The sequence below is a fragment of the Colobus angolensis genome, unplaced genomic scaffold, assembly GCF_000951035.1.
Source record: "Colobus angolensis palliatus isolate OR3802 unplaced genomic scaffold, Cang.pa_1.0 Scaffold451, whole genome shotgun sequence".
Taxonomy (NCBI): Eukaryota; Metazoa; Chordata; class Mammalia; order Primates; family Cercopithecidae; genus Colobus; species Colobus angolensis.
The window spans coordinates 742556-761017 of record NW_012117944.1 but is presented as its reverse complement, the minus strand read 5'-3'; the positions used below and the strand labels follow the sequence as shown (position 1 = coordinate 761017).

At 37.4% G+C, this 18462-nt stretch overlaps 1 protein-coding gene across 1 annotated transcript in view; it reads right to left on the bottom strand.

Moving 5' to 3' along the window:
- The window catches only part of LOC105523160 (olfactory receptor 4Q3), a 33731-nt gene extending 19688 nt beyond the window's left edge, over positions 1 to 14043 (bottom strand). The window contains exon 1 of the mRNA XM_011957936.1: positions 13944 to 14043. The gene's annotated coding sequence lies outside the window, so the exon portion shown is untranslated. The remainder of the gene's footprint in view (positions 1 to 13943) is intronic.
- Between the last annotated feature and the right edge of the window lie 4419 nt (positions 14044 to 18462).

Sequence of the window (18462 nt, the reverse complement as noted above, 5' to 3'; positions counted from 1 at the left end):
ATAGCTTTTTATGTTTGCTATTAATGAGATTAGGGATATACTTTGGGTTGATTTTAGTCCCTCAATAGCACACAAAATAATATCACTAACTGAGAGAGATAGAAATAGAGACAGAGACAGAGGTAGAGGTGGAGGTAGAGATAAGAGAGACATAAAACATTACATGGGGCCAAGACAAAGTTTCTGGGTTTGCTATCAACTGGTATTTGGACATCAGTGAGATTAATGTGAAAGAGCCCATAAAGGAAGAAACTTAATACATGGTTAAAAAATACTATTGCAGAAAGATTAATCTGCTAAAATCATAAAAAATGCATTGAAGGAATGGAAGAAAAATAAAACAAGAAATTAAACTACTAAAATAATTTTGAATATGAAGTGCCATGGACTGAAATCAGAGGCATAATTTGGGTAATAGAAGGTTGAGATAGATTTGAAAGGTCTTATAAAGTACAGATAAACAGTGCTTATGTATTACCTGGAGATGGTATTATAATTAAAAAATAAAAATCTGGATTTTAGTTTTATTTTATTATTTTAAGTGTTAAGATATGGTAGTATGGTGACATGGCACAAGTATACATATGTAACAAACCTGCACGTTATGCACATGTACCCTAGAACTTAAAGTATAATAAAAAATAAAAAATAAAAATAAAATAAAAAATAAAAACAAGAAAAAAAAAAAAGAAAAGGAATCACAATATGAAATGCAATTTACAGAATTTTAATTTGTAAACCCTCTTAGTTACTTGCTCCGCAAAATGAGGTGCAGCTGCAATTAGTTTTTGTGTCATAAAGAACCTGTGTTGAGAATATTTTCTGGGTTTGAAAGGCAGGATTTATGTGAGTCCTGGGGAAATGGGTGGTTGTTTTATTATACTTCACATGTGAAATGTAAATTAAATAGCTAAATACTTGCCTGAAAAACTCTTTTATATAGGAAGAAAACATAAACAATTCAGAACTTCATTCAAACTGACTTAAATGGTGGCCTCTCTTTAAAGTGCTGATAAATTTAACACTGAGTTTCACCTTTCCATGCCAGTTTTGTTCATCTTTCTTAATTATATGAGAAAAAGGGGATAGAAATTCTTAATAAAATATAATGTCAATTGTTATGAGCATGCACAGTGCCCATATTTGCAATTATCTTCAAGTTAATCATTAACTAATCTTATCTTACCAATATTAAATTCTATCTCATATTGAGCTTGCTAGCACCTGATAGAAAAAATGGCAAACTATTTGGTACAGTAAAAAGCATTTCCATAAGATACAAACATGCCTTCATTATGACAGTATCTCTTCCTCAGTTCGTCCTCTGACTGGGCCAGGTCCCTGATGGGCACAGAGTTGAGAAACAAAGATCTGCATACTTTGTGCTTATTCTCATAGGCCCATACATATGCCTCCAACTCAAATTTCCTTATATCTGATTTTTCTGTATTTTGGGGAAGCTTTGCTTAGTGAAGTTTTTTTACAACAATCTTTATTCTACACATATCCTTATCTTGCATAGCAAGCTATTTGTCCCAACATTCAAAGTGGACAACTAAGTGTATTGCTCCCAGATCGTTGGTTTATGAGGATTTCCTCCATCACTACATTCTATGGCTACCCTTGAGAGGTGTTAAACTGCAGCATGCAGTCATACCTATGGCTTCATGGTGGGAAATAAATAGATTTCATACAACGAGCTAATAAAGAAGGAAAGAGCCTCAGGCTTGGCTCACAAATGGATTGTCTGAATATACACTTGGACAAGGAAAATATTGACTAATGCTGCAGCTTAATGCCTCTCAAGGGTAATCATAGAATGTAGTAATGGAGGAAATCCTCACAAACCAATGATTTGGGAGCAATATACTTAGTTGTCCACTTTGAATGTTGGGAGAAATAGCTTGCTAGGCAAGTAGAATGATTGTTGTAAAAAAGCTTCACTAAGCAAAGCCCCCCAAAAATACAGAATAATCAGATTTAAGGAAACCTGAGGTGGAGGCCTATGTATGGGCCTATGAGAATAAGCACAAAGTATGCAGATCTTTGTTTCTCAACTCTGTGCCATTAGAAAGTATCCTCCAGAGTAGAGGCACTCAATAGCTAGGTGAAAAGAATGAGTCATCTAAAAATGTCAGTCAACTCTGATTTCATTCACCTCAGTGCTTATAAAAGGGAATATAAAGAAAGTTTTATACATGGAAAATATGCACGAGCCAGAAAATACAGGCATTCTCTTACCAAGGTTGGTGACAAGTCACTGAGCCACCGATAAGCCACTGAAGATGCAGCCTTGATGAGAAACCAACACTAAGCCCTCAATATGGCACCAATCTTTGAGAAAACCAGCCAGCAATGGGTGGCAAATTGATTACATCAAATTTCTTTTACTTTGGGGAGTGCAAAGTGACATGAAAGAGTGTAGTCAACCTCTACTTCTTCATTTCTTATTCACTCCCCAACCCCCTATGATCTTGCTTTCTATCTCCTCTGTTCAACTAAAACTTCTTTTCATCATGTTTCTATAGAGGATTAACAATAATCATCATATGGATATTTTATCTTAGGTATAACAAAGTGTAGTAACTCAAATAGATTTTCCAATCTACCATTATTTTCATTAGTCAACATTATCTTAGCCAGAGAAGATGTGAACTCTACATTTTGTAATTCTGTGTTGTTTGGGTTTGAAAACCTTTGCTATAACCTGGGAATAAGTTGTCTTGGATCAGTTGCAGCCTCTTATGAACAAGAGTAAAGATGAAAAAGTTGAAAACTTTGTATTACCCTATAATTGCAACTCAAAATCTAGCTTATCTTTCATGTTTCACATGAAATAGATGTTTAACCTAGTAGTTCTCAACTTTAATATCCATATCAGTCACCTATGGATCTTTTCAAAATGCAGATTCTCTGTGACATCAGAAAGATTGAAGAATAGGAGGTCCCAGTTTTCCCTCCCCTTCATAGAATGTTCAATTAGCAACTGTACACAGATAAAAACTCCTATGTGAACACTTCAAAACTCAGGATTAAGCCTGAGAAATCTGTGTGAACTAAAGAACCAAACAAAATGCCACAAGAGAAGGGTAAAAAGAATAGTCTCACTTTGACCACATCACCTCTCCCTCTCTCCTAAGTCAGCACACCACTTAGAATTTTTCTAGGCCCACAGTTTCTACAGTAGGAAAAGAGAACTAGAGATGGACATTCACGTTCCCTGCATTCTAAGATACTTCCCAGGAAGCCTACTCTGGTCTGACCTTGGAAGGAGCATAGGGGTAATAACATGGCTAGACTACTGTCGTCAGGTAGAAACAGATCAGGAAGGCAGAGCTCAGAGTGACAAACATGCAGATCTTGGTGGTAGCTCTACATAACTGCCATCAGTGGTATGTGATTAGGGGTATTAGCCAACAGTGTAACAAGCCAACAAAGTGAAGCTGGTTGTCCCTGGAAATAGGGACTACCTGGCTTGAATCCCTAAACAATCAGCCTCCATGCCAGCCCCAGATCCCATCACAAAGCCCAGGGAGGGAAGATGACCACAGCGCATTTTGGTAAAGTACAAGGGCTAGACCTGCCCCACTCAGAAGCCCAAACAGTAGTTTGACTTAGTCTCAAAACCCACAACAGGGACCCAGCCAGGCAGGGAGATGCATATCACAGCCCATTTTTAGCACAGTGTAGGGTCTAGAACTGCCTTACCTGGGGACTCGAACAGTGGTTCAACTCAGCCTCAAAATCATCCCCAAAGCCCACTCACAGAGAGAGATACCTGCCACAGTGCATTTTGGCAAAGTGAAAGGGCTATATATACCCCAACAAGGAATCTAAATGGTGGTTTGGCTCAATCTCAAAGCCCACCCCAATGTCCCACCTAGGCAGGAAGGCAAACATCATATGTGCATTCCCACCAAGTATAGTAGTTGTACTCTCCATCTTGAGCAGAGTCTCCACCTAACTTTGTGAGTAAGCCTGCAACCCCATACAACTGCAGAACTCAAATACTGGTATCATCTAGCCAGGAAATACATCCTGTGGCCTGGCCCAGTCAGAGGCAATCACCATCCAAGCAAGCAATTTTGTCTGCTTGCAGAGCTCATTTAGTGGTCTTACCAAAAATCAGAGCCCAGCCAGTAGTCCCAGCTGAACTCAGAGCAAAGACAAAAGCTGAGCCATCAGGAGAACCTGAAAGCAGAAAGCAAGCTCTACCTACCAGGGTTGGTACCAGCTGACCAATCTAGAATCAAAGGTTAGACTAAATAATGAAAGTCTATTCCTGCCAACTAATACCTCCTCAGATGAACAGACACCAGTGCAAGAACACAAGGATTGTGAAGAATTGGGGAATGATGACACCTCCAAAATAAACTGACAAAACTCTAACAATGAACCCTAAAGAAATGGAGATTTGCGGCCGGGCGTGGTGGCTCAAGCCTGTAATCCCAGCACTTTGGGAGGCCGAGATGGGTGGATCACGAGGTCAGGAGATGGAGACCATCCTGGCTAACATGGTGAAACCCTGTCTCTACTAAAAAAACAAAAAACTAGCCGGGCGAGGTGGCGGGTGCCTGTAGTCCCAGCTACTTGGGAGGCTGAGGCAGGAGAATGGCGTAAACCCGGGAGGCGGAGCTTGCCGTGAGCTGAGATCCGGCCACTGCACTCCAGCCTGAGCGACAGAGCGAGACTCTGTCTAAAAAAAAAAAAAAAAAAAAAAGAAATGGAGATTTGCAAAATGACTGACAAAGAAATCAGAAAATTCCTCTTTAAAAATGTAGTGAACTACAAGAATATAAGGATAGATAAATAAAATTTGGAAAATAATACACAAACAATATAAGATTTTTGACAAAGCAATAGAAATAATAAAAATATAGAAATCTTAAAGAATAAAATCACTGAAATGAAAGTGCAATAGATAGCTCTAACAACAGGCTCAATAAAGCAGAAGGGAAACAATCAGTAAGCTAGAGACAAAACATTTAAAATAATTCAGTCAGAAAAAAATAAAAAGAATGTAAAAGAATAAAGAAAGACTCTGGATATGAAGGAAAGAGGGAAAACTATGAAGGAAAACTATTAAGACCTAATATTCATCTAATAGGAGTTTTCAGAAAGAAAAGAAATAGAAAAGAGACCAGAAAGCATATTTGAAGAAGAAATTCTAAAAAATTACCAAATCGGGAGAAAGTTGCTAACATCTAAATACAGCAAATGCAGAGGTATGCAAACAAGTTTAAGCCAAATAGGAATTATCCAAGATATATGGTAATCAAAATAACAAAAATTAAAGAAAATGAAAACAGCAAGTAATGAGAAGCATATCACATACAAGGGAATACCAAAATAGCTGTCACTGGATTTCTCAGCAAAAACCCAGGAGACCAGGAGAGAGCAGGATAATGTATTCAAAGTGCTGAAGAGAAGAAACAATGCCAACAAGACTACTTAACCCAGCAAAGTTGTCCTTGGCAAATGAGAGAAAAAAAAAAAAAAAAACTTTTCCAGACAAACAAAAGCTGTGGGAGTTCATCACCACTAAATATGTCTTAAGAGAACCACTAAAGGGAGTTATTTGAGCTAAATTAAAAGGCTGCTAATTAAAAACATAAAACATATGAGAACACAAACGCATTGGTATAAGAAATACAAAGTCATATCCAGAATATTCTAAGACTGTAATGACGATGTGTAAAGCAAATTTTTTCCTATAGTACAATGGTTAAAAGACAAACCTATTAAAACACATAGAGCAAAAATAGTCAATGGATACCCATTAGAAAATGATGTAAATTTTGACATCAAAAACATAAAATGTGGGAGAGGAGAAATTAAGTGTACAGATGTTGTTGGCAAATAAAGTGTACAGTTGTTGTTGCTGTCAGCTTAGAATAGTATATCATGTAAAAATAAAGACTAAAAACATCACCCAACACTACATAAGTACATGGAAATTAAGTGACTTGCTCCTGGATGACTTCTGGGTGAACAATGAAATTAAGGCAGAAATAAAAAAAGTCTTTGAAATAACTGAAAACAGAGACAAAATATGCCAAGATCTCTGGGATGCAGCAAAAGCAGTGTTAAGAGAAAAGTTTATAGCACTAAACAATTACCTCAAAAAGTTAGATATATCTCAGATTAATGACCCAGCATCAAACAGAATAGCTAGAAAAACTAAAACAAAGATAGCAGGAAAAAAAATAACTAAAACCAGAGCAGATCTGAATGAAATAGACCAGAAAATTAATGCCAAGAATCAATGAAACCAAAAGTTGATTCCTTAAAAGGATAAACAAGATCGATGGGCTGCCAGCTACAGTAACAGAGAGAGAGAGAGAGAGACAGACAGACACAGAGAGAGAGAGAGAAGATTCAAATAACCACATTAAGAAATGACAAAGGGAATATTACAAATGATCCCAGAATACAGAATATCCTCCAAGACTATTAGGAACACACCTCTATGAACACAAACTACTAAATCTAGAAGAAATGGATAAATTTCTGGAAACAACCTCCCAAGATTGAATCTGGGAGAGATTAAAACCCTAAAAGATGAATATTAAGGTCCAACATAGAAGCAGCAATAAAAATCTACCAACCAAAAAAGTCCTAGACCAGATGGTTTCACAGCCAAATTCTACCAGATATACAAAGAAGAGCTAGAACCAATTCTACTGAAACTATTCCCAAAAATGAAGAGAATGGACTCCTGCCTAACTCATTCTACAAAGGCACATCTCTTTGATACCAAAACCTGGCAAGTGAAAGTTTATAGCTACAAGTGCCTACACTAAAAAAGTAGAAAAATTTCAAATAACCTAGTGATGTATCTTTAAAAACTAAAAAAGCAAAAGCAAACAAACCTAAATTATTAGGAGAAAATAAATAATAAAGGTCAGAGTAGTAATAAATGAAATGGAAAGAAAACACACAATACAGAAGATCAACAGAGAGAAAAGTTTGTTTTTTGAAAAGATAAACAAAATCTACAAAACTTTACCCAAGAGAAAAAGGGAAAAGACCCAAATAAATAAAATTAAGACATAAAACCAGTACTGCAGAAATTAAAAGGATCACTTGCAACCATATGCCAATAAACTGGAAAATCCAGAGAAAAACAGATAAATTCTTAGATACATACAACCTACCAAGTTTGAGCCATGAAGAAATCCAAAACCTGAACAAACCAATAACAAGTAATGAGATCAAAGCCCTAATAAAAAGTCTCTCAGCAAAGAAAAGCCCAGAGCATGATGGCTTCTCTGTTGAATTTTACCAGATATCTATAGAAGAATTAACACCAGCCCTACTCAAACTATTCCGAAAAATATAGGAACACAAAATGCATCTAAATTCATTCTATTAGGACATTATTACTCTGATACAAAACCAGAAAGAGACATATCAACAAAAGAAAACTACAGACCAATATCCCTGATGAACACTGATGCAAAAATCCTCAAGAAAATACTAGCAAACTAAATCCAACATCACATTAAAAAACTAATTCACCATGATCAAGTGAGTTTTATTCCAGAAATGCTAGGATGATTCAACATATGCAAATCAATAAATGTAATTCATCACATAAACAAAGTTAAAAACAAAAACCATAGGATCATTTCAATTGATGTTGAAAAAGACAACCATAAAATAGGAGAAAATATTTGTAAACTATCCATCTGACAAGGGATTAACAACCAGAATTTATAAGGAGCTCAAACAACTCAACAGGAAAAATCTGATCATCTAATTTAAAAATGGGCAAAAGATCTTGCTCAAAGGAAGACATATAAATGGCAAACACGCCTGTAATCCCAGCACTGTGGGAGGCCGAGACCGGCAGATCACGAGGTCAGGAGATCGAGACCATCCTGGCTAACACAGTGAAACCCCGTCTCTACTAAAAAAATTCAAAAAACTAGCCGGGCGTAGTGTCGGGCGCCTGTAGTCCCAGCTACTCGGGAGGCTGAGGCAGGAGAATGGAGTAAACCCGGGAGGCGGAGCTTGCAGTGAGCTGAGATCTGGCCACTGCACTCCAGCCTGGGCGACAGAGCGAGACTCTGTCTCAAAAAAAAAAAAAAATGGCAAACACACATGTGAAAAAGTGCTCAACATCACTTATCATCAGAGAAATGCAAACCAAAACTACAAGACGAATCATCTAACCCCAGTTAAAATGGCTTATATCCAAAAGACAGGCAGTAAGAAATGCTGGCTAGGGGCCAGGCACGGTGACTCACTCCTGTAATCCAGCACTTTGGGAGTCCGAGGCGGGCAGATCACAAGGTCAGGAGATCAAGACCATCCTGGCTAACACGACGAAACCCTGTCTCTAGTAAAAATACAAAAAAAAAAAAATTAGCAGGGCGTGGTGGCAGGCGCCTGTAGCCCCAGCTACTCGGGAGGCTGAGGCAGGAGAATGACATGAACCCGGGAGGCAGAGCTTGCAGTGGGCTGAGATCACACCACTGTATTCCAGGACCTGGGCGACAGAGCAAGACTCTGTCTCCAAAAAAAGAAATTCTGACTAGGATATGGAGAAAGGGGAACCCACTGTTGGTGGGAAAGTAAATTAGTACAATCACTATGGAGAACAGTTTGGAGGTTTCTCAAAGAAAACAAAAATAAAGCTACCATATGACCCAGCAATGCCATTGGTAGGTATACACACAAAAAAAAGGAAATCAGGATATCTGAGAGATACCTGCATTCCCATGCATATTGCAGCACTATTCACAATAGCCATGATTTGGAAGCAACCTGTGTCCATGAACAGATGAATAAATAAAGAAAATGTGGTTAATACACACAATGGAGTAATATACAGTCATAAAAAAGAATGAGATCCTGTTATTTGCAACAACATGGATAGAACTGGAGGTTATTATGTTAAATAAAATAAGCCAGGGACAGAAAGATGAATTTTCCATGTGCTGACTTATTTGTGGGAGCTAAAACTTAAAATAACTGGATTCATAGAGATAGAGAATAGAGTATTAGTTACCAGAGACTGGGAAGAATAGTAGGGTTAAGGGGAGGAATGGATAATGGGTATAAAATACAGTTAGATAGAATAAATAAGATCTAGTATTTGATAGTACAACAAGGTGACTATAAGCAAACATAATTTATAGTACATTTAAAAATAACTAAAAGAGTATAATTGCATTGCTTGTAACACAAAGAAAAGGTAAATGTTTGAAGTGATGGACATCCCATTTACCCTGATGTAATTATTATACATCGTATGCCTGTAGCAAAATATCTCATGTACCCCATAAACATATACAGTCACTGTGTACCCATACAAATTAAAAAAGGAAAATATAAAATAAACAACCTGACATTACAACTCAAGTGACTAATGAAAGAAAAACAAACTAAACCCAAAGTCAGCAGAAGGAAAGAAATAACAATGATCAGAATGCAAATAAACAAAATAGAGACTAAAACTATAATAGAAAAGAACTCAATGTAATAAAGAGTGTTTTTTCAGAAGGATAAACAAATCAACAAACCTTTAGCCAGACCAAGAAAAAAAGAGAAAGGACTCAAATATTAATACGATCAAAAGTGAAAAGGGAGACATTACAATTGATACCACAGAAACATAAAAGCTCATCAGAAAAAAAAACTTATAAGAGAGTACTATGAACAATTGTACACTAACAAATTGAATAAAGTAGAAGAAATAAATAAATTCCAAGGTACATGAAAGATACCAAGACTGAATCAAGAAGAAATGGTAAGTACGAACAGACCAAAAATGATTAAGAAGATTGAATTGTAATAAAGTCTGCCATCAAAGAAAAGCCCAGAATACCTTTACTGTTATATTCTACCAAACATGTAAATAATTAGCAATCCTCAAACTCTTCCCAAAAAAATCTAAGAGGAAGGAATACTTCCAAACTTTTTTTACATGGCCAACATTACTCTGATACCAAAGACAGATGAGAACAAGAAAAAGAAGAGAAAAATCACAGGCCAATATCCCTGATGAATGTAGATGCAAGAATCCTCAATCAAATACTAGCACACTGAATTCAATAGCACATTAAAAAGATAACTTACCATGCTCAAATGGATTTACCCCAAGGATACAAGATGGATCAACATACATAAATCTATAAATGTGATATACAACATTAACAAAATGAAGCCCCAAAATTATATAACCATCTAATTAGATGCAGAAATAGAATTCACATTAAAAAGATAACTTACCATGCTCAAGTGCATTTACCCCAAGGATACAGGATGGATCAACATACATAAATCTATAAATGTGATATACAACATTAACAAAATGAAGCCCCAAAATTATATAATCATTGAATTAGATGCAGAAATAGCATTTGAAAAATTCAGCATTTTTTCATGAAAAGATTCTCAACAGAGTTGGTTTAGAAGAAATATACTTCAACACAATAAAGACCATATATTACAAGCCTACAGCTCACATTATATTCGATGTACCCTCCAAATCTCAGGTTTAATTGTGATCCCCAATGTCAGATGGGGTGCCTGGTGGGAGATGTCTGTGTTATGGGGATGAATCCCTCATTGGATGGTGATGGTATCCAACCCAACCCTCATGAACGGGTTTGTATTTTACCTATAGTAGAGTTACCATTAGATCTGACGGTTAAAAAGAGTACGGGACAACACCCCCCCACAACCTTGCTCCGTCTCTTGCTATGTGACACACCTGCTCCCCCTTTGCTTTCTTCAATGAGTAAAAGCTTCCTTAGGCTTCCGAAGCTAAGCAGATGCTGATGCCATGCTTGTACTGCCTGCAGGACCATGAGCCAAATAAACCTCTTTTCTTTATAAATTACTCAGTCTCAGGTATTCCTTTATAGCAATGTAAAATGAACTAAGACAAATGTTATTGGTGATTTATGCAATGGCCATTTTAAGGGTGTGGTGGGAGGAAGTCATATTTAAATATATTGGAGGTGAGGAAGACATGAGGAAAAGATGAAGATTCCTTACTGTCTCTCAAGTATGGCAGGAGCGCTCCTGCCTCATGGCCCTATACATGCCATCTCCCAGATATTTATATTTCTTTCCCCCACACTCCCTTCAAATCTTTGACCTAATATCACCTTTTCAGTGAGGCCTTTCCTGGCTAGCTAGTGAAAATTCCACCCAGGGGAATTGAGAGATATTGGTCGAAAGGCACAATGTCTCAGCTAAACAGGATGAATACATTTGGAGATCTATTGTACAGCATGGTGACTGTAGTTAATAGTCATATGTTATACCATTGTCCCTAAATATCTGCAATATCTGGGGGGCAATTGGTTCCAGGACCCCCCAAGGACACCAAAATTCTGGGATGTTCAAGTCTCTTATATAAAATGATATCATTTTATATTTGCATGTAACCTATGCATATTCTTCCATATACTTTAATCATCTATAGATTACTTATAATACAAATAAAATATAAATGTTTTGTACATAGTTGTTATACTGTTTTTTTTAATTTTTATTGCTTTTATTGTATTTTTTGTGGGTTTTTTTCCTAATACTTTCTATCCAGTTGGTTGAATGCCTGAATGGGAACTCATGGAAACACAAAGCCAAAAGTATACTTGAAATTGTTAAAAGAGATTTTAAATGTTCTCTCACAGTAAAATGAAAGTATGCAGAAGTGATAAATATGTTAATTAGTTTGAATTAATCATTTCACCACATATACATATCAAAAAATCATCTTGTATGCCACAAATATATAGTTTTTTAATATAAAATAAAAAATACTAAATCACCTATTATAAAGCAAGCACGTATTGAACAAGTGCCAAGTTCACCTCACATACTGGATAATGATTCCATGGAAAGCAGCCTTGAGCCTTGCTTAAATGGGAAAAGACCCAAGTGACAGAGTAGCTCCCTATGGAAAACTGTAACTTGTTTAAATGACAGCTTAAACTCCAGAATGTCTCGCCAAACAGTCAAATATATCACTGTAAGGACAGAAGTAAAACAATGCTAGTTTTGTGAATTGTTTTTTCTTCTCATATGAATCTATATACTGTTTTTGTCAATTACATCTTAATAAGGCGGAGGCGGGGGGGAGACGCACCTCTGCCAGCTCCCATGCACACTCCCTATTGACCTGACATTTCTAATTTTTCACCAGGTTTACTCATCACTCCCTAACATACTATATAGTTTACTTATTTATTTATCACCTGTCTTCTCCCTTTGGAATGTAAGTTCCACATAGGAATTTTTGTACATTTTTTTCACTGCTATGTGCATGAGCATTTAGAGTCGTCCCTGGAACATTCACAATCAATTGTTATTGATGGATTAATTAATCAGTTCTTAACATTAAAATATAAATATAAATAATATAAACATGTCTAGTAAATTTTATACTTAAATACCAATACTACTCTATGAATATAAGTATGGTGAAAGGAAGTTTTAAATGTTAAATGGTTATATTGTATTCTTGTGGATACGTATGTTTTCTCAAATTTTTCTATAATAAACTTGTAGTTACACTTGTAAAATATCCAAAGTGAGTATTTGTTAAGATAAATTTATGTAAATAAATTTCATAATTTCTGAAATGGCCATTTCAGAGGTGTAGGGGAGGTGAGGAAGAGATGAGGACTCCCTGCTGTCTCAATCATGCCAGGCGTGCTCCTGCTTTGTGGCACCTATATATGCCATCTCCTCTGCCTGGAACCCTCTTTCCCCAGATGTTTATGTTTCTTGCCTCCACACTTCCTTCAAGTCTTTATCCAAATATCACCTTTATGAGATTTCTGAATTTTTTTATTCATCTATAACATGCAAAAAGTATATTGTACAAATCATAAGTATATTGCTCAATGGATTGTTATCAACTGATAACTCCTGTGTAAAGGTACCTAGTTCAAGAAACTGAATGTTATCAGCATCCCAAAATCCTAACCTTTTCAATGAGGCTTTCCCTAACTACCTATTGAAAATTCCACCCAGGGGACATGGGGAGGCATTTGCCAAAGGGTAAAATGTTTCAGCTAAAAAGGATGAATAAGTTCTGGATATCTACTGTACACCATTAACCTTAAGAGAGATCTCAAAAAGGAGAAGAACTCACAGAAAAATTGCTGTAAAGGATACACGTGAAAGGGGCAGAAGGGAGGTGGAGGGAGTGCAGAGAGCTGTGGGCTGAGTCTGAGCCTCAAGGCTTTTTCAGCATAAAACGCCACAAAGACTGTTGATAAGCAAGCCTGTCCCCCATTTACTAAGCTTAGGCAATTAACTTTATGTATCAAAATTTTATCACTACCCAACACTGATTTAAGGACTCAACACTCTGACTTGAGAAAACCTAAAGTACAAAAAGTTACCTGAAAGGTGGATGAGACTCTCTAAGGAGCTCAAATATATATCTTCAATGTGTTCTAATTGCAAGTTACTTACAATCTGGCACAACATATTGGGAGAGAGGAGTAGTAGAATGGTAAAAGTCAAACCTAACTTCAAAATATTGTAAATTATGGCTCTAAGATCATTCTTAACAACCCAATATGTGCAATGAGGCTCTTCTCTTCCTCCTCCAAGTTACAGATGGGAACACGAAAGACTAAGCCATTCACATTACCCGAGGGAAGGCAGAAGGAAAGGGCAGTCCAGGTATCCTGAACTGTACTCCTCACGGGGGAGGCCTGGCCCACCACTAAGTCTGGATACTTCCAAACCTATTCTTACATGAAAACAATATCTGGGGACCATTTCATTCCAATTGGTTTTGGGTCCTAGTTTCTGCCCAGTGGTCAAATCCAGAAACCCAGTCAGGACCTAGTTTCAATGAGTGGCTCTGAGCTTAGCTAATTAATGGCTTCCAGGCCCAAGAAAGCTTTCTTGTTTTTGTTTGTTTAATTAATTGTTTGCTATTGCACTAAAATACGTTGTCTTACCTGACAATGAGTGAGCTCAGGATTATCTTGGCACATTTGGTTATGTGGTTTGAGCCCTCCCAGAGTGTTACTGTCTACTAGCTACCCATTAAAGTTTAATAAGGCGGAAGACAATGAGCTTGCTAGAGATGTCACAGAGCCTTTGCTGCCATGGCAACAATTGTTGGACCAGATCACAGAGAAGGATGTAAGAGAAAAGAAAGAGAAAATTGCAGGTAAAGCTGAAGCATAATAGTTTTTTTTTTTTAATAGTCTCTAAAATTATAACGGAGTAATGTGTTTAAACTTGTGGGGAAAACTACTTTATGAGAAAGGCTGATTTTCCAATATCCTCTTAAAGAGATATGGTTTTATGGAAGAATGGTTTCTAAGCTACACTTCTTTTTTTTTTTTTTTTTAAGGCGGAGTCTCGCCCTGTCACCCAGGCTGGAGTGCAGTGGTGTGACTTCGGCTCACTGCAACCTCCGCCTCTCAGGTTCAAACGATTCTCCTTGCCTCAGCCTCCCAAGTAGCTGGGATTACAGGTGCCCACCACCATGCCTGGCTAGTGTTTTTTTTTTTTGTATTTTTAGTAGCAACAGTGTTTCACTATGTTGGCCAGGCTGGTCTCGAACTCCTGACCTCATGATCCGCCGGCCTCAGCCTCCCAAAGTGCTGGGATTATAGGCGTGGGCCATGGTGCTTGGCCTACATTTCATCTTAAAATAAAAGTAAACAAATTGGGATTAATTTGGAAGCACACTGACTATTATAATACCAAGAAGTTCATATGAAGGCAAATGGATAGCCATTAAAATGGCAGAAATTCAACAAAATTTTTAATAGATGATTGGGTCAGTGAGAAATAGTTTTGATGTGCAGTATGAAACCCCAAATATTCCAGGGGCTCCTGCAAAGTGTAAACTTGGAGTATCCTTGACTTAGAACTGAAAGAACAGCAGGATTGGAGGTGAGTAAAAGAAAGAACCTAGTGATCTAGGTAATGTCACTTTGGATAACATTTGCTCTAAATTGCTCCCAGCATCAGTGGGTAGAGCTTGGAAGGAGTGAGTGTGTATTTCAAAGCCCAGGGCTTCAGTCAGTGTGAATGAGACAATGAGGATTATCCTGCCCCCCTTGTGCTTCTGAGCCAATATGCCAGGGCTTGAAGAGGAGAGGAAGGAAATGAAGAAGTCGCAGAGTGCCTGACTGAAGAAGCAAAGTGCAGAAACACATCCTCCTCTTTCCTCCCTATAGAAGTCAACCTCCCCCCAGACTGCCCATCACTCTCAGCATGGGATGGCAATGTATTTACTTAATTAGCTAAAAGTGAATAGAGCTTAAAGTTTAGTCCTTAGGTAGGATTTTGCTGACATAGACTTCCTAGGACTTTTGTTCTATCGGAGTGGCCTGTTGCACTGTGAGCTTCTCGTGTCAAAGGTTAATTAATCTTGTCTCTCCAGAGTCTAATGTTCAAATGCACGTTCATTTAACCAGACTGTTTATTAAGTATAGTGGTTTAGTGACAAGATTATTTAAGAAAAAAAGGCCCAAAGATAACTTACATTGTTGATCAGAGTAAATTAAAGGCATAAACATTTAATAATACCTAGAAGCCATATTCAGAATAGATATAATTTTTACTAGTTATTCTAATCTTTTGAAAGAAACATCACAATTAGAAATAAAAAAGGCCATGTTACCACTGACCCCACAGAAATAAAAAATAACCATCAGAAACTACTACAAACACCTCTACGCACACAAACTAGAAAACCTATGAGAGATGGGTCACTTCCTGGACACACCAATAACGTGCTCCAAAATAAAGAGTGCATCCATAATAAAGAGTCTACCAACCAAAAAATATATATATTTTAAAAAGCTCAGGACTAGATGGATTCACAGCCGAATTCTACCAGATATGCAAAGAAGAGCCAGTACCATCTGCTGAAATGATTCCACAAAACTGAGGAGGAAGGACCCCTGTGCAACTCATTCTATGATGCCAGCATCATCCTGATACCAAAACCCAGTAGAGACACAACAACAAGAAAAAATGTCAAGCCAGTATCATGGATAAACATTGATATAAGGCATGTTAGCCATTATTCCATAAATCACAAGCTTGTGATTAGTATCATGACAAAGATGCAAAGATGGTAAAATAAAAATGCAAGCATGGGGCCGGGCATGGTGGCTCATGCCTGTAATCCCAGAACTTTGGGAGGCCGAGGCAGGCAGATCACAAGGTCAAGAGATAGAGATCATCCTGGCCCACATGGTAAAACCCTGTCTCTACTAAAAATACAAAAATTAGCTGGGAGGGGTGGCGCACGCCTGTAGTCCCAGCTACTCAAGAGGCTGAAGCAGAATTGTTTGAACCCGGTAGGTGGAGGTTGCAGTGAGCTGAGATCACGCCACTGCACTCCAGCCTGGGGACAGAGCGAGACTCCATCGCAACAACAACAACAACAAAAAAAATGCAAGGATGGAAAAGGTGCTTTGGTTAAGGGAAGAGGGGAAAACATTCTGGAAAAAAAAAATGTCTTTTGAACTGGACCTTGAAGGAGGGTTTTTACAGGTGTAGATGGAGATAAATAGAATTCCAAATACAGAAAATGATCACAAAGAAGAGAACACAGGAAATTGAAGCTATTCAGAGAATGAAATGCTGTCTACTGTCTAATTTATCTGTAAAAGAGAGTAGGGAAAGATAACACCAGGAAAGTAATTTGAAGTCAATTTGTGGAGAACTTGGGAACTTGAAATCATTGATGGTTTTTGAGCAGACAACAAGATCAAAGCTATGTTTTAGGAGTTTCTAAGTGTTATGACTAAGTGATAATAAAGGTCTGAATAAACATTTTCCTCTTTAGTCTCTCCAAGTGGAAGTTTGCTTTTAGACAGATGTGTGTGGTCCTAGGGCATACATCCCTGATGTCCTCAACTCCTTCACAGCACTTGGTAGGAGCATTCATTCACTCACACATGAGCGTTTAGTTACACTATGTCGGCACCTAAATGCCATGAAGTAAAAATAAAAGGGACATTAATCAATAAAAGTAAATACTTCTCTCATATTAATTGGGAAGTCACATGTTCCTCTGAAGTATCTCTGTCAATTAACTGAAATGTTGCTACCTCTTATACTGTCTTCTCATATCTAAAGAATTCTGGGCCAGGTGCCGTGGCTCAAGCCTGTAATCCCAGCACTTTGGGAGGCCGAGACGGGCGGATCATGAGGTCAGAAGATCGAGACCATCCTGGCTAACATGGTGAAACCCCGTCTCTACTAAAAAAACTCAAAAAACTAGCCGGGCATGGTGGCGGGCATCTGTAGTCCCCGTTACTCAGGAGGCTGAGGCAGGAGAATGGCGTAAACCCGGGAGGCGGAGCTTGCAGTGAGCTGAGATTCGGCCACTGCACTCCAGCCTGGGCGACAGAGCCAGACTCTGTCTCAAAAAAAAAAAAAAAAAATAGAATTCTGCCAAAAAAGTGCCATCCTTCTAAAAGTTATTTCTAAATTCTGTAAGTTTTTATTCAATATGCTATAATATTGGAACCTCAGTATTTTCTTCACTGGGCTCTATATCCTCCAACATATGCACAGTAACACTTAAATTGCTCCTAAACATTATGTCAGAACTTTGGGTGACATATTTTATATCTTATTTCTCCTCAGACTGTGTCTTCCAGAAGATTTTTTTGGAATCTGTCTGGTGGGCAAGCTCTTTGTAAATAATGATGCCTTAGAATAGTTGTCATTACTCTTTACTGATTCTTCAGAGAATATGTAATCATTAACTTTTAAAGATTCATTGGCTTGAAAGATAACCTTCCTAATGCTATAGAGGCTACATCCCAGGAGAATGTGAGTTTTATAAAGTGCATTTTTAATTTGGGGGCCACAGTAAAACTCTGTCTAGCTGGAGGCAGAATATGGTTTAGAAAATAAATTATTTAGAGATTTGGTTCATGTGATGGCCTCACCTTTTGAGCACTGCTAAGAATCATGACACTCCTGTGTCAATCCCTTTTCATTCCATAATTTCTCAATGTTGGTTTATTAATGATTCTGGTTGGAAGCCTATTAAAGAGACATATATTACTAAAAGAAGCACAAACATAGCTTCTAGCTAGTCATACCAAAAGACTTCCCAGAGCACTGGTATAGAGAGCAAGTTGAAAGAAAAACTTTTGAAAATTTGTGTTTCTGCTCAAAATGTAAGCCCTCTTGACATCTAGGACTCACATCCCTCCATATTTCTGAGGAAAAAAAGTTTTTCTCAGGTAACTCAAACCCCTAAAGCATTTTTATAATAAGGTAGGAGGAAGGAAGTTTACCTACAACAAAAAAAAGTGTTTGATTTCTGTCATTTAGTAAAAATTTTCAGTTTTACAAAAAGCATATAAGGAAAGTCAATCTCAAAATTTTATGAAATACCTTCAAAAATAAAGTTTAATGTCTAGATCTTTGCACACTTTTGTACATAATGACTGAATCAATATGATATTGATTTTATCTATATAATAATCA